The sequence below is a fragment of the Prinia subflava genome, chromosome 7 (genome assembly GCF_021018805.1).
Source record: "Prinia subflava isolate CZ2003 ecotype Zambia chromosome 7, Cam_Psub_1.2, whole genome shotgun sequence".
NCBI classification, from domain to species: domain Eukaryota; kingdom Metazoa; phylum Chordata; class Aves; order Passeriformes; family Cisticolidae; genus Prinia; species Prinia subflava.
In genome coordinates, this window is record NC_086253.1 from 2,424,892 (window position 1) to 2,438,174 (window position 13,283).

General features: G+C 53.4%; 1 protein-coding gene across 4 annotated transcripts in view; it reads left to right on the top strand.

Moving 5' to 3' along the window:
- LZTS3 (leucine zipper tumor suppressor family member 3) overlaps window positions 1-13,283 on the top strand; it is a 46,383-nt gene that overhangs the window by 17,873 nt on the left and 15,227 nt on the right. Inside the window, exon 1 of one of the 4 annotated variants that reach the window (XM_063401365.1) lies at window positions 7,263-7,416. The exons of 1 other annotated variant lie outside the window; for it this stretch is intronic. The gene's annotated coding sequence lies outside the window, so the exon portion shown is untranslated. Of the gene's footprint in view, window positions 1-7,262; window positions 7,427-13,283 lie in introns of those variants that run through there. 2 more of the 4 variants (XM_063401362.1, XM_063401364.1) reach the window with 2 other exon arrangements.

Sequence of the window (13,283 nt, forward strand, 5' to 3'; positions counted from 1 at the left end):
CCTCTCCTGGAAAGATCATTTCTGATCACTGTCACACCCAGCAGCTCCCCAGACTGGTCATGAACAGGAGAAAAATGATCCTTTTGGGCAGGTCTCACGCTGTGTCCCCTGGGTTGGTTACTCAGCCCTCACAGGGCAGCTCACAGGTTTGATTAGATCTGGCCCTAATGCCAGCTCTGCTGAGCCTTGGAGTCCTCCCCTCTCCCCATCCTCCAGCTCTCTGCATCTCCTGAGTGGAAATAACACAAAACTGAGAAACAGGGAGGAGCTGTCACCACCCCACTCCACGAGGCCAGCACAGAGAGGATGTTTTTCCACTTGAGGACGGTTTATCCAAGCTGCTCACACACGCTCTCACACACACACCACAACCATTTTCTCACCGAGCCCTTGGGATTTTGGCACCCCCTCCCACTCTCCTGGTCGTGCACAGCCCCACTTTCCAGCTGAAGTCGCTGCTGGAGGAGCTCCTTTGGAGGAGATGTGGATAAATCTCCTCGCTGTTCTGTTTGCAGCAGAGCTGCTGGTGCTTTCCAGGGCTCCCAGGCTGCTTGTGAGCAAAAGGAAAACAGAAAGGAACCAAATCCCTGCCTCATTCATCCTCCCATCCATCCCTGCCCTTGCTGCATCCCTCACGCTGCCAGCTCGTCCCGTGGCCGTCTCCAGCCCCACATGAAAAGCTGTCCATCAAACCAAGAGCTTTGCAGCCTCTGCTGCCGTTTCAAAGCCTCTTTTTCCTTTTGCCGAGGATCTGGAGGGATGGGAGAAGTGTTCAAAGCCCCAAAGTTGGTTCTGAAGTCCAAAGCTGGGCGAGCAAAAGGGTTTTTGTTTTATATGACAGAGCAGAGAGCCCAGGAACCCGTGAGGGCAACACCTCCCTGCAAATCAGGTCATTTATTTAGCGAGGGAAAAAAAAGCCTTCCCCAGGCTCAGAGCATCAGGGCACAAATCAAAGAGTATTTGAAGGAGGAGGGAAAGCCAAGCCCTGGCTTTGCCATTCCTGCCCTCCTGCTGGATCCCCACGGCCCAGCAGGCACCGAGGCAGACCAGGAAAACATTTCACTCTTCACACACCACTTCAAACCCTCAGAGCCGCCCTTTTCCAGGGGGACTGGGGTCAGCTGCCACGCTAAACTCCAAATATTTTCCTAGCTGGCAAACGAAAAAAACTCCGTGTGTCTGTGCCTGGGCTCTACAGCCAACGTACACAGAATGATAAAGCCCCTGGCACGCATCTTGCCAGAGCTAATTATAGAATTTGGAAGCCAACGTGATAATATTTTCTTTAGATGTGTGGTGCAGATGTAATTACTTCTCCGGAGATGCCAGCCGCAGATGACGCAGGATGCCCTTATGTAATCACCTTTATTATGCAGCTATGGAAATTTTCCCTCCCTGGCCCGTCCCCTCAACTCCTTCTTTTCGTCCCTCACCCTGAACTCTCTGTGGCTCGTTCAGAAGGCGATGGGATGAGGTCCACAGGCTGGCTGGGAGCAGGGCAGCTCCAGAGAAATCCCATTCCTGGGTTTCCCCATCCATCATCCCTCCGTGAAGGAGCAGGAAGAGTTGATGGCTGTGCATTGGCAGGGCTGGGAAAAGGCCCCTCTTCACCTGGGGGCTGAAGGGGGTCACGTTGGAGCCAGGTTCCCCCATCCCTGGCATCTCCTGTGGCTTGGACCAGGAGACAACTGCTCCATCCTCCTGCTGTGGAGGAGCACCTGCACTGAGCCACCTCCCAAAAACAGGCTGGGGGTGCTGGGGATGCAAGAAAACTGTAGAGGAAAGCTGGTTTGTCCCTGCAGGGTGAAGGCTTGGTGGGTCACAAACATTTGAGTTGCTCCAAAAAGTTGTTCCAGAAGGCAGGAGGATCTCCTGGGTGACCCACAAAATCATTCCTGACAGGGCGAAATCACAGCGTGATCACAGCCAGAAATGCTTCCAATACAGGAGGGATTTTTGCCTGTGGATCCTCTCTGTGGTTTTCCCTTTTTCCTGTGGATCCTCTCTGTGGTTTTCCCTTTTTCCTGTGGATCCTCTCTGAGGTTTTCCATTTTGCCCTTGGATCCTCTTTGTGGTTTTCTATTTTGCCTGTGGATCCTTTCTGAGGTTTTCCATTTTGCCCTTGGATCCTCTCTGAGGTTTTCCATTTTTCCTGTGGATCCTCTCAGTGGTTTTCCCTTTTTCCTGTGTATCCTCTTTGTGCTTTTCCTTCTTCCTGTGGATCCTTTCAGAGGTTTTCCATTTTGTCTCTTTGAAGTCCCTCTGTCCCACTGCCCAAGGCCCCTGAGGTCCAAGCCATGGCTGTCCCCAGGACAGAGGCTTCCCCCACCACCAGTGCTGCTCGGGGGGCACACAATCCCCTGTCACAATCAGTAAAACCCTGCCTTGGCCACAGATATTCAGGAAAAAGGGTCGGTAAGCAGCCTGGAGGCATCACCCTGCAGAGGCAGCACATATTTTGGCTGTGCACCTCTGTGCTCCCACCCTTTTCTATCCCTTTTCCTGGCCAAAACTGGATCCTTCCTTGCTGTTTTCAAGGATTAATACATGATGCAGAGGGTTGATTCCTAGTTCTGGGCCATCCTGATGCCACCCAAGTTGCAAATCTGGCTTGTGAAGACTTTTCCTTCTTTTTTTCTCTGCTTGGCATCTGAGCCAGGGCATGGATTGAGGAGGATGAGCCTGGAGGTGAACAAGGCTGAATCCCTCAGTGGCTGGGAAGCAGAGTTCAGGGAGTTGGGAAATGGGGAATTGGCCACACAGCCTGAAGAAAAGGAAGCCAGGGGCTGGAGCAGAACTGGAGGCGAAACCCACTGGGAAAACTGGTTTCCAGTCCTGGCTCAGTGCCAGTGACTGCAAAGGAATTTGTCCTCAGGGCAGGGAATACCCACATTCCTCCAAGGACCAAGAGCCATGGGGAATGTGTTTGTAGCACTCAGGTCATTTATTAACTGCAAATTCCAAATTCCCAGGATTCCAGGGCCATCAGATGTTCATGGATTCAGGTGGCACTTCAGCCCCTGCCCATTTCCAGTCAGCCAAATCCCTTCCTGTGGTCCCTGGATTGTGTGAGCTGGAAAGGGACTGTCAACCTTGAGTCCTACTCAGAAAGGCCTGGGAGCCACCACAGGGGTGCTCCAGGATTCCTGCTCGGTGTTCCACTGCCTCTCCAGAAGATCTTTCCCAAGACTTGAGGATTCTCATGCTTCTGCTTCTGCTGAAGCCACTCAGCCACCAATTCTTCCCCAGAGCAGAGGTTGGTCATTGGAGATGGAGATGATGGAGATGGAGATGGATGGAACAACATGAGCACACAAAACTTAGTCCTGAGCCTGATGTTCCTCCCTGGAAAACACCTCCCAGCCTGAGCCAAGGGAGCTGTGAGAAACCCCTAATTCCTGATGTGGACAGGAAGGGCACTTCCAAACAGGATCCTGGAACACCTGGGGATTTCAGGGGAAATCTGGCCCTCCTGGCTGCAAGCTGGTTTGCTCCAATTTATTTTGACTAGGCCTGGCCTGATGCTTTGGGACTGTGGTGGGAGGTTTGTTTCCTTCATTCTGGATAATCACCCAAGGATGCTTAAGAAATGGTTTTAAATGAAAAGATGAGAGATTTAGACTAAATATTAGGAAGGAATTATTCCTTGTGAGGGTGCTGAGCCCTGGCACAGGCTGCCCAGAGAAGCTGTGGCTGCCCCTGGATCCCTGGAAGTGTCCAAGGCCAGGCTGGATGAGGTTTGGAGCAACCTGGGCTAGTGGAAGGTGTCTCTGCCCATGGCAGGGGGTGGAACTGGATGATCTTTAAGGTCCCTTCCAATCCAAACCATTCCATGATGATTCTGTGATTCCACCATTCTCTGGTCCAGACATTATTTGGAAAAGCTGAGAATTCACATCCTCCCCCCAGGCAGCTCAGACCTGACCCAAATCCCATGGCCAGGACACCCAGCACGCGCTCTGGGCTTTCAGCACCCACAGCAGGAGATGCAGGAGCCTCTCCTGATTTATGGGAAGACCTGGCCCGTGCTCCAGGCTGTGGCTTGCCAGCACTGCGAGGCTTTGTCTGCCCTGTGCAGGTACAGGAGGAGACAGCTTATACCAGCAGGGATGTTTTTTCCAGAATAGGAAGCCATCCCTCTGGATGACATAAACCAGAGTTTTTTTGCTTGTTCCTGCTGGCTCAAGCTGAGCAGGCAGATGTCACGGATTGCAGATTGAAAGTGTCCCCCCATTGCAGCAGCTGGCACCAGCTCAGCTTTTGGGGTCAGCCCAGCCTCAGGCCCCCCTGTCACCCCCTGTGGGAGCTTGGAGAAGGTCCTCTCCCATCCCCAGCTCGGTGTGGGTATGAAGAGGTCTCACACAGGCTCAAATTATTCCACTTAATGAGCAGGAAGAGCCTCTCCCAGCATTTTAACTCCCAGACCAGTGGGATGTCCCTGTGCTGGTGAACCCCCAGATGCAGAGAAGGTTTGTTTTATCACACAACCAGTTTCTTCTTGCACAAACAAACTCTGGGTGTCATCCTGACATTTCTCCTGGAATCTCAGCCCACAGAGCCTGCTCAGGCTGTGCAGGCTGCTGGATTTTATCAGCTTTCCCAGCAGAAAGGTTGGATTTCCTGGCATGGCCAGGTAGTCACGCTCTCCCTACCAGCCCCATCCTGCACATTTGGCTCCCTGTGATCCCTGCAGGGATCACTCACAACAAATCAGGCAAGGCAGCATCTCCCCACAAACACAGGGAAACCCTTGGGTTTGGGTGGATGTTCAAAGCCCCAGCACCAATACAGAGCGAGGCCATCGTGGCTGGGTAGGGAAGGATTTTTAGGTGGGTAAACCCAACCCTGTAGTCCCAAGCTGGAGATCACCTCAGGTGGATGGGTTTGGGTGGCACAGTTTGGCCATGGCCACCCAAAAAGGGCAGAGCAGAGAAAGACAAACCCCACAAAGGGCTGAGGCCAAGTCCTGGTGGTTGTGTCCCATGGGGACAGGGAAACACGGTGGCCTGGCTGCAGCTGGCTGTGCAGGAGCCCTGGCACAAAGGGGTGCTAGGTGAGAACTGGGTGTCTCTTCTGGCTCTCAGAGGTGATGGAGAGGCTCTGCTGGAGGTGAGCTGGGTGGGCAGAGAGGTTCCTGGCTCTGGGTTAGAAATGGGAGTTCAAAAGTTTACGCCCCACCTGAGAGCGCCAGGAGCACGGGTTATCCTGGGTTTTCCAGCCTCCTCTAAAGTCTCTCCTATCATGATTTATTCATCTGTGGGAAGCACTAAGACATAACTCAGCTCCCAAAGGGAGCACGAGCACAGCCTGCACCAGCTGCAGTGTCAGGAAGCCGCCTGTCTCCTGTGCCTGCTGCAGCTCCCTGCCGGGCAGCTTCCCCAAATCCCACTGCTGGGAAGGATCCACATCCCAGCAGAGCTCCTGAGCCAGCTCTGGTTACTGCCAGAGCAGTGCCAGGGATGGAAAAGGCTCTCTGTCTGCATTGCCACTTCCAAGGCACACACACATCCCCAAACCCAGCCTATTTGAAAGAATTCTCTGCTTCTGGAGCTTTAAGGGCAAAATTAAGAGCTTGAATCTCCACAGGAATGCATTTTGGTATAATTTACACCTTCCCCATGCACCCCAGCAGTGTGTTTTCCCCGGGTTTAAATGCACATTAGCCCATATTTGATTATTTTGGCATTATTGCTGTTTTACTGCTCTCGCTGTTATTTGCCCACCAACACCGGCACCGCTCGCGAGGCCCCGAGCGGCGACTCCTTTGATCCGCAGACATCCTGCCAACAGAAAATTCACTTGAGCAAATGTGTCTAAATTAGTGGAGGCTTTGTGTGGCTTTCTTTCCCTCCCTCCACGGCAGCAAATAATCCAGAGTGAGTGCAGAGGCTGGACGGGCCCCCGATGGGAAGCCTGATTGCTCTCCTGCCGCAGCGCTGGCAGCTGGGCAAGTGGGAAAAGGAGCTCTGGGCCATCCTGTGTCACAGGGCTGGGCTCTGAGTGATGGAAAGGAAGGAGGGCAGCGTGCAGGTCCAGCTTTTGGCCAGGTGGATGGAGCTAGGAGCTACCTGGGATAGTGGGAGGTGCCCCTGCCACCAGGAGATGAGGTTTAAAGTCCCTTCCAACCCAAACCATTCCGTGATTTTGTGGATGCAGCGTCCCATTCATCCCACCTGCCCAGTTCTCTGCCCTTCTTTGAGAGCTCTTCATAGCCTTTCATGTCAGCCAGGCAGCTGGGAAGCATCCCCAGAAGGATGGGAAAGCTGAGAATGGTTCCCTGATAGAAAGATCCCAAAATAACTATTTGAGTGAAAATTACCTGTTTTCAGCAATCCTCACTTGAAAAAATGCCAAATTTGTCAAACTCCATAATTCCATTTAAAAAAAGCCCAGCTGTTAGAGCCCCAAATCTCTATTTGTATCAAAACAAGCCCCCAGACCCTAAAATCCCCTTTTGAAAAACAAATTAACCAAAATGAGCAGACAGACCCTAAATCCCTATTTGAGGGAAACCCACCTGCCAGACCCCAAAATCCCCCTTAAGCCAAAATAAGTTACCTGATCCCAAAATCTCAATTTGAGCAAAACCGAGCCATCAGACCCCCAAATTCCCTATTTGAAAAATAGCCCAAACCTCAGCTGTCTGATCCTAAAATCCTGTTTGAGCAAATTGGATCTCCTTTGAGAAAAACCAAGTTCTGAGAGTCTGAAATTCCCTATTTGAGAAAAAAAAAGTATTAAAACAAAAAAACCCAACAGTCACATCCCAAAATTCCAGTTGAGCAAAACCAGCTCACCCTCAAAACTTTCTCTGTGCAAAACCAAACTCTCAGACCCCAAAATTCCCATTTGAAGAAAAACAAGCGGTCTGACCCCAAATTCCCTGCCTGAGATAAAACAATTATGAACCCTGAACCTCAATTCCTTATTTGAGCAAACCCGAAAACTTTTCAAACCCACAAATCCCTATCTGAGCAACCCCCAAAACCTCCCAAATCCACAAATCCCTCTTTGTGCAGCAACAAGCCATGGGACCCCAAAATCCCCATCTGAAAATAGAAAAAAAAGCAAACTCCAAATCCTTATTTCAGGAAAACCCAGCGTCTGACTCCAAAGTTCCTACTTAAAAAAAACCATCAGCCAAAGTTCCTCCTAAAAGAAACCATCAGCCCCAAATTCCCATGAGGAAGACGGAGCCGTCCCTTCCCAAAATTCCTGCCGGAGGTGGGCACAAAGAGTTAAAGCTCCTGCGGGCGCCGTGGCCAATCCCTCCGAGCGAAGGGCAGCCCTTGGCCGCAGCCCAGCAGCAGGTTGCTCTCCGCAGGTATTATTTTGGACTTTTTCCCGGGATACCACGCAGGGAAACAATGACTTTGGCGCTCGGCGGAGGATGGGGAGCTGCAGGATGCACCCCAGGTAAATCCCGGTGGGTGCCGGCTTTTGGTGGGATCTTTCCTTCTCTCTCCTTCCCCGTCTGGCTGGGTGTCTTTGTTTGGGGCCGGGCAGGGGAGGGAAGGGTTTTCTGTGGATTAGTGCAGGGCTGAGCTGGTGCGACCCTTTGCCGGTGATTTTTTGGGGGGGACACCGGGCTGCGCTCGCCGCGGGGGTCGGGGCAGAGATGGGGTGCGCGGAGCTGGGTGGGGAAAGCCGCGATTTCCCCCTCTATAAACCCCCCTGGATCCAGCTGGAACCCCCCCAGCACCGAGACCTGGCACGCCGGAGGATTTTAGGGCATCTCTCCGGTTTAGCAGCGCTAATCCCGGCGGTGGGGGACAAGGCACGGCCGGGACGAGCCCCCGGGGGGGTTTGCTCGGAGCGCGGTGTCCGGGGAGGAGCGAGCGCTTCCCGGGATGGCTCCGCGCCCAAGAAATTCCTCGGGGCGAGTTAATGATAAATCACGGCCGGGCCGGCGGGGGGAGCTGGTGGCGGGTCCCTCGCTGTCCTTCCTGCGGGGACAGAGGTTTGGGCAAAGTTTGGGGGTGGCAGAGCCAGGCAGGGCTCGTGGGAAGGCGCCTCTAGGGGTGATGGCTCATCCCAAAGGGCAGGATCAGCCTCCCCCCAAAACATCCCGCCCGGGGCAGGGGTTTAAACCGTGCAAGGGGGGGTCTGGTGACAAAGAGGGGGGGTTCTCCTGGAATTTGGGGCCGTGGAGCTGGGCTGGAGCAGGAGGTCACATTGGGATCCCAGGGATTTGGGGTGTGGGATGTGTGAGGGTGCTCAGGCAGATGCTGGGGAGCCAGGCAGGGGATGTAGCTCCATGCTGGGACACTTTCAGTGGTGACCAGGAGCTTCCCCCTGTCCCCTGTGCTGGGGAGCCACAGGCTCAGCTGCCAGCACCTCATCTCCAGCCACCTTTCCAAAGGATTTTCACTGGATTAGTGCAGGGCTGAGCCCGTGAGACCCTTTCCAGGTGCTTTTTAGGGATGGGAGGTACCTGCTGGGCTATGTTTGCACCAGGGGGTCAGAGCACAGATGGATTGTTCAGGGTGGGGAAATCTCACCCCGGATCCCACTGGCAACCCCTTAACAAGGGGAAACTGAGGCACACGGAGCTGGGATGAGCCCAGGCAGTCCAGCCCATGGCATGGGGCTTCCCAGACCCTCAGGGCTGCAGCCAGCAATGAGGCTGCTCCATCAAACTGTCCATTCCCTGCACGGAGGGAATCCAGGGAGTTTTCCCTGTGCCACCTGGTGCTTTTCTGGGCAGAGGTTGCCATCAGGACTTCACTGGGGACAAGGACACTGCTGGCCCTGAGTATCTTCTGGGGGCAGTCACAAGGTCACAGATGAGACCATGGATGAACCCCTCCTGATGGACACACGGGATTTGGGATGGCAGTTTGGGCTGAGCTGGAAACCATCCTGTCCTGCAGCCCCTTGGGATAAGGCAGGTCATGGAAAATCCTCCCTATCTGCCCTCAGGGGCATTCTGGAGGATCCAGCCCGGATCCAAACCCAGGGCTCTGAGAGCAGATGGGAAAAAGGGGGGAAAATCCCGCTGAGGATGAGGAATGCTGGTGGATATCCAGTGTGGTGTGCAATAAATCCATGGCAGGGTAACTCCTGGTGGAAAGGACCCTGGGAGCTCTCCAGGCCATCTTGCTGCTGGTGGACCCTGCCTGGTCCATTCAGGGCTTAAAAACCTCCAAGGATGAGGCAAAAAATCTGGGACTGTACAGATGTACCTTGTCACACCTCCACGTCACCTGCCGAGGTTTCTCTGGGGCTTTGCCCACCTCGCTGCAGCCTCCAGAGTAATTTTGATTTCTCCCCTCACTGGAACAGCTCAAGACTGGCACGGCCTGCCAGGTGCTTGGCTTTGCATTCCGCTCTGCCTGCTTTTTCAGATCCCAAAAATCCCGTGGATTAAAACCAGGAACCCCCAGAGATGAGGAGCTGGGATGGAGGAGGTGGGCTTGGGGCTGGTGGAGCAGCTTGTTGAGGATGAGCAATAGCCATGCCCAGATTGATTTACTGATTATTTTACTGTCAGTAAAAGGTTTCCAGGAAGCTGTGGCAGGGTGTCCATTGCAGGAACACCCTCGGGAGCTGAGAGGGAAGGAGGGACAAGCAGGAGGGCACAGAGCCAAGGCCGTGTGCTCCACAGTGCAGATTGAGGCTGTGCTTTGCCACGATCCCCCCTCCTGCCACGTCCTGGGGGATGGGACAGTGTGGCAGTGGACTGTGTCCCTTAAACACAGCGACCAGCTGAGGGAGGAAAACTGATAGCAGAGTGGGAGGACTGGCCAGGGAAGGTGGAGCAGGCTGCAGTGGTCCAGGCTTTGTCGGGGAGAACAATGGGGCCTTTATTGGGGAGTGGAGGTGGCCAGGCTGGCAGGGACAGTTCGGTACACAGAGATTCCTTGGCCAGCTGGGGGACAGGGCAGCGGCCTGTGGGATGGGACAGTTTGGTACCCAGTGTCCCCCTAGCCAGCTGTGGGGGCAGGGGGCTGGGACATGGGGTGGCCAGCTGGGGGAATGGGGAAATAATGGGAAATAATGGGAAATAATGGGAAATAATAATGGGAAATAATAATGGGAAATAATGGGAAATAATGGGAAATAATGGGAAATAAAGGGAAATAAAGGGAAATGGGAAATGGGAAATGGGAAATGGGATGGGACAGGTTAGTACCCATCATGTCCTTTGGTCAGAAAGTGAAACAAGGAACAGAGAACAGGGAACAGGAACAGGGAAGAGGGATATGGGATATGGGATATGGGATATGGGATATGGGATATGGGATATGGGATATGGGATATGGGATATGGGACAGGTTGGTACCCAGAATGTCCCTTGACCACAGCTGGAGGAAACTGGGACATGGCAGATGGGACAAGGGATGAGCCAGTTTGGTACCATCCTCTGGTGGTGGGACTCGTCCCCAGATGCCACTGTGAGCCCCACAATGACTCCTTGATGTGGGCCTGGATTCATGGCCACCCTCCCAAATCCTTTGGCATCAGGAATTGCAATGAGTGGTTGAAGAAAGAGCTGGTTCTGAGGACCCTGGGGACCCTCACAGCTGGGAGTCAGGAGCATCCCACGCTGGGGCCATCCTGAATCCAGTGCTGCCACCCACTGCAGACCAGAGGAGCTTTGGGGATGCAGGAATCTGTCATCCTTCGGGCTGTCCCTTGGCAGCTCAACAAGAGCTCCCCCGAAGAGCCGCCTGGGTCTTTTCATCTCATCTCTTTTGTTCCAGGCTTATTATGTAAATAGCTGATGCGGCCCCCATAATGAGAAAGTGGTTTCCCAGAATACAAAAGGCTCTAATTATCTCATTAGCAGGCGGAAAGGAAAAGGAAATGTTTCTAAGCCGGGCTCGCTTTTATTTCCCGCAGCGGCCCGAGGAAGCGCAGCCCCCAAACCCGGGACCTGCCTGCCCCTAATGCTGCCACCCCCTCCTGATGCTGCCACGTTGTCAGGAGAGAAAAGCAAAGTGTGATCCTCCTGTCTCGGGAATGGGTTTGTACTGGGAGGGCTGAGGGATTTGAACTGGGCCCAGTTACCCAGAGGATGCTGTGCAGACCCCTCAGTGCTCTCAGGTGCTGGGACAGGCGTAGCTGGGAAGTGGGGGGATCACAGAGGGACAGGATGCCCCCCACATTCCCAAACTGGTGTTCCTAGGCAGGACCATCACGCTGGGCAGTCCAAGTCCAACCTCCCTGCTCCAGCAGGGTGCCCTAGGGCACATTATTCAGGATCGTGTCCAAAAGTGAATCCAATCATAATTCCTTTGCACAGAAGGACAGAAAATGTGCAGATACAAAGCAGCCCCACAGCCCAAGAGGTGTCTGAGGGTGGCTGCAAGAATTTGCCACTACTTGACCCTCCAACCTGCCTTCCTGAGTTTGCTTTTTAGCTCTGAATGGGGAGAAGAAGATCTGCAGTGCAGGGATAAATGGGAAAAGAGAGGTCCTGGGGAAGGAGGAGGAGTTGTTCTTCTGACTTCATTTGGCTTCTGGTTGTGGAAAAAGCTTGTGGTTGAAAAGCTGGAGATCTGCATGTTTTTGCAGACAGGTTCAAGTGTGTTTGTGCCGTATTCCAGTGGTGGAGGAAAACCTGGCAGCCACCAAGCCAGGATGGGGGGAAAGGAGTAGGAGGAGGTGCAGAAAAGAGCCACAAGAGTTATTTGAGGGCTGGAAAAAAATGCCTGTGAGAGACAAGAAAAGCTCATTCTGTTCCCCTCTTCAGCCTGAGCAACTTGAGAAAGGTGTAGGAGAACAGGAGGTGCTGGGGCACTGGAACCAGGTGGGAGGGGAGCTGTGGGGTCCCTGCCTCTTGAATCAATCCCAGTGCAGGAGCTCTCAGCCAGGTTTGGGTCCAGCACGGCCATAGGAGGTGGCAATGATGGCCTGTGACACACAGGAGGCAGAGTGGTGGCTGAGCGGCCTTTTTGGAGGACGTGATGTACAAGAAAAAGTGAGGGAGAAGAAGAAGGATGTGACTGAAACCTGCACCTGAAACTAAGAGGGCAAGAGAGCCTCTAAACAGGAGAAGTCTAGACTGGATATTAGGGAAAATTTCTTCATGGAAAATTTCTTCATGGAAAGGGTTATCCAGCCCTGGCACAACTGCCCAGGGCAGTGGTGGAGTCCCATCCCTGCAGGGATTTAAAAGCCATATGGATGTGGCACTTGGGGACATGGGTCAGTGGTGGCCTTGGCAGTGCTGGAGGAATGGTTGGACCTCATGGTCTTAGAGGGTTTTTTCCAACCTGAATAATTCTGTGATTCTACAAGTGCAATTGCCAATCTTGGGTTTCAGTGGTGGTTTTTCCCCAGGGCTCATTAATGCCTCCCTGGACACGGGTGGTTTTGCTCCCCACAGGGCCTGTGTCTCTATTACTGACTCATTCCTGTCCTTCCCTTCCCACTCCACGCACCTTCCTGCATGGAGCTGAAATTATCACAGCCATTCTTTTCCCACCATTCCTAACCTGTTCCACCACCCCAGGACACGCTGACTTTTTCTCCTCCAGCCAAACCAACCCCTTGGCAGCGCTGCCAAAAACCCGGCAGAGCCAACCCGAGCCGTAAACACGGGGCAGGTGTGGGCCCTGCCCCTGTAAAAACAACAGAGCAGGTTTGTGGTGTCAGTAATTGCTCACTCGTTAAAGCCCAGGCAAACAAACCTGACTAATGAAGGTCAGGGGCACACCTGTTACCACAGTTGGCAAGGGGGGTGAATTTTTGACCTTCAGATGCCTTTGCTGCCTGTGCTGCCAGCACTGCGTGTGCCAGGGCCCTGCCTTGCTCTGGGGCTCCTTGCTGGAGCTCTCCGTGCCCAGGAGCCATGGCTGAGATGATTGATCCCCTTCTCCCGTGGCCAAGAGCTGGGGTACGTCTGCCTCCCCAAGGCCTTTGTTAGGAGAGCGTTAACAATTAACCTCCCCAGGCAGAAACAGAGCCAGGCCTCCATCATTTAGTCTTAGTTAACCATTCAGCTGCTTATCTCAGAGCAATTTTTCTTTTTACTGAAAGGTATTCACTGAACGGTTTGGGTAGAGCGGAGTGCGAAGATGCAGTTGTTATTTTACAAATTACTATATTTACAAAAACACCTTGGACTGTCCTGGAGCTGCAGGCACGGCAGGAAACCTTGGTGAGAGGTGGACATGCAGAGTTTGCCTGTCACAGCTGGGGAAAAGGACATTTCACCCCAGATTTTCTGCATCAGACATCAAAATATTGCTGTCTCTGAGGCGAGGCTGCTGCAGTTGGGTGGGATGGGGAGGTGGTGCAATGTGGAGTGTGTGCTCGAGGGTGACTCTTCTTTC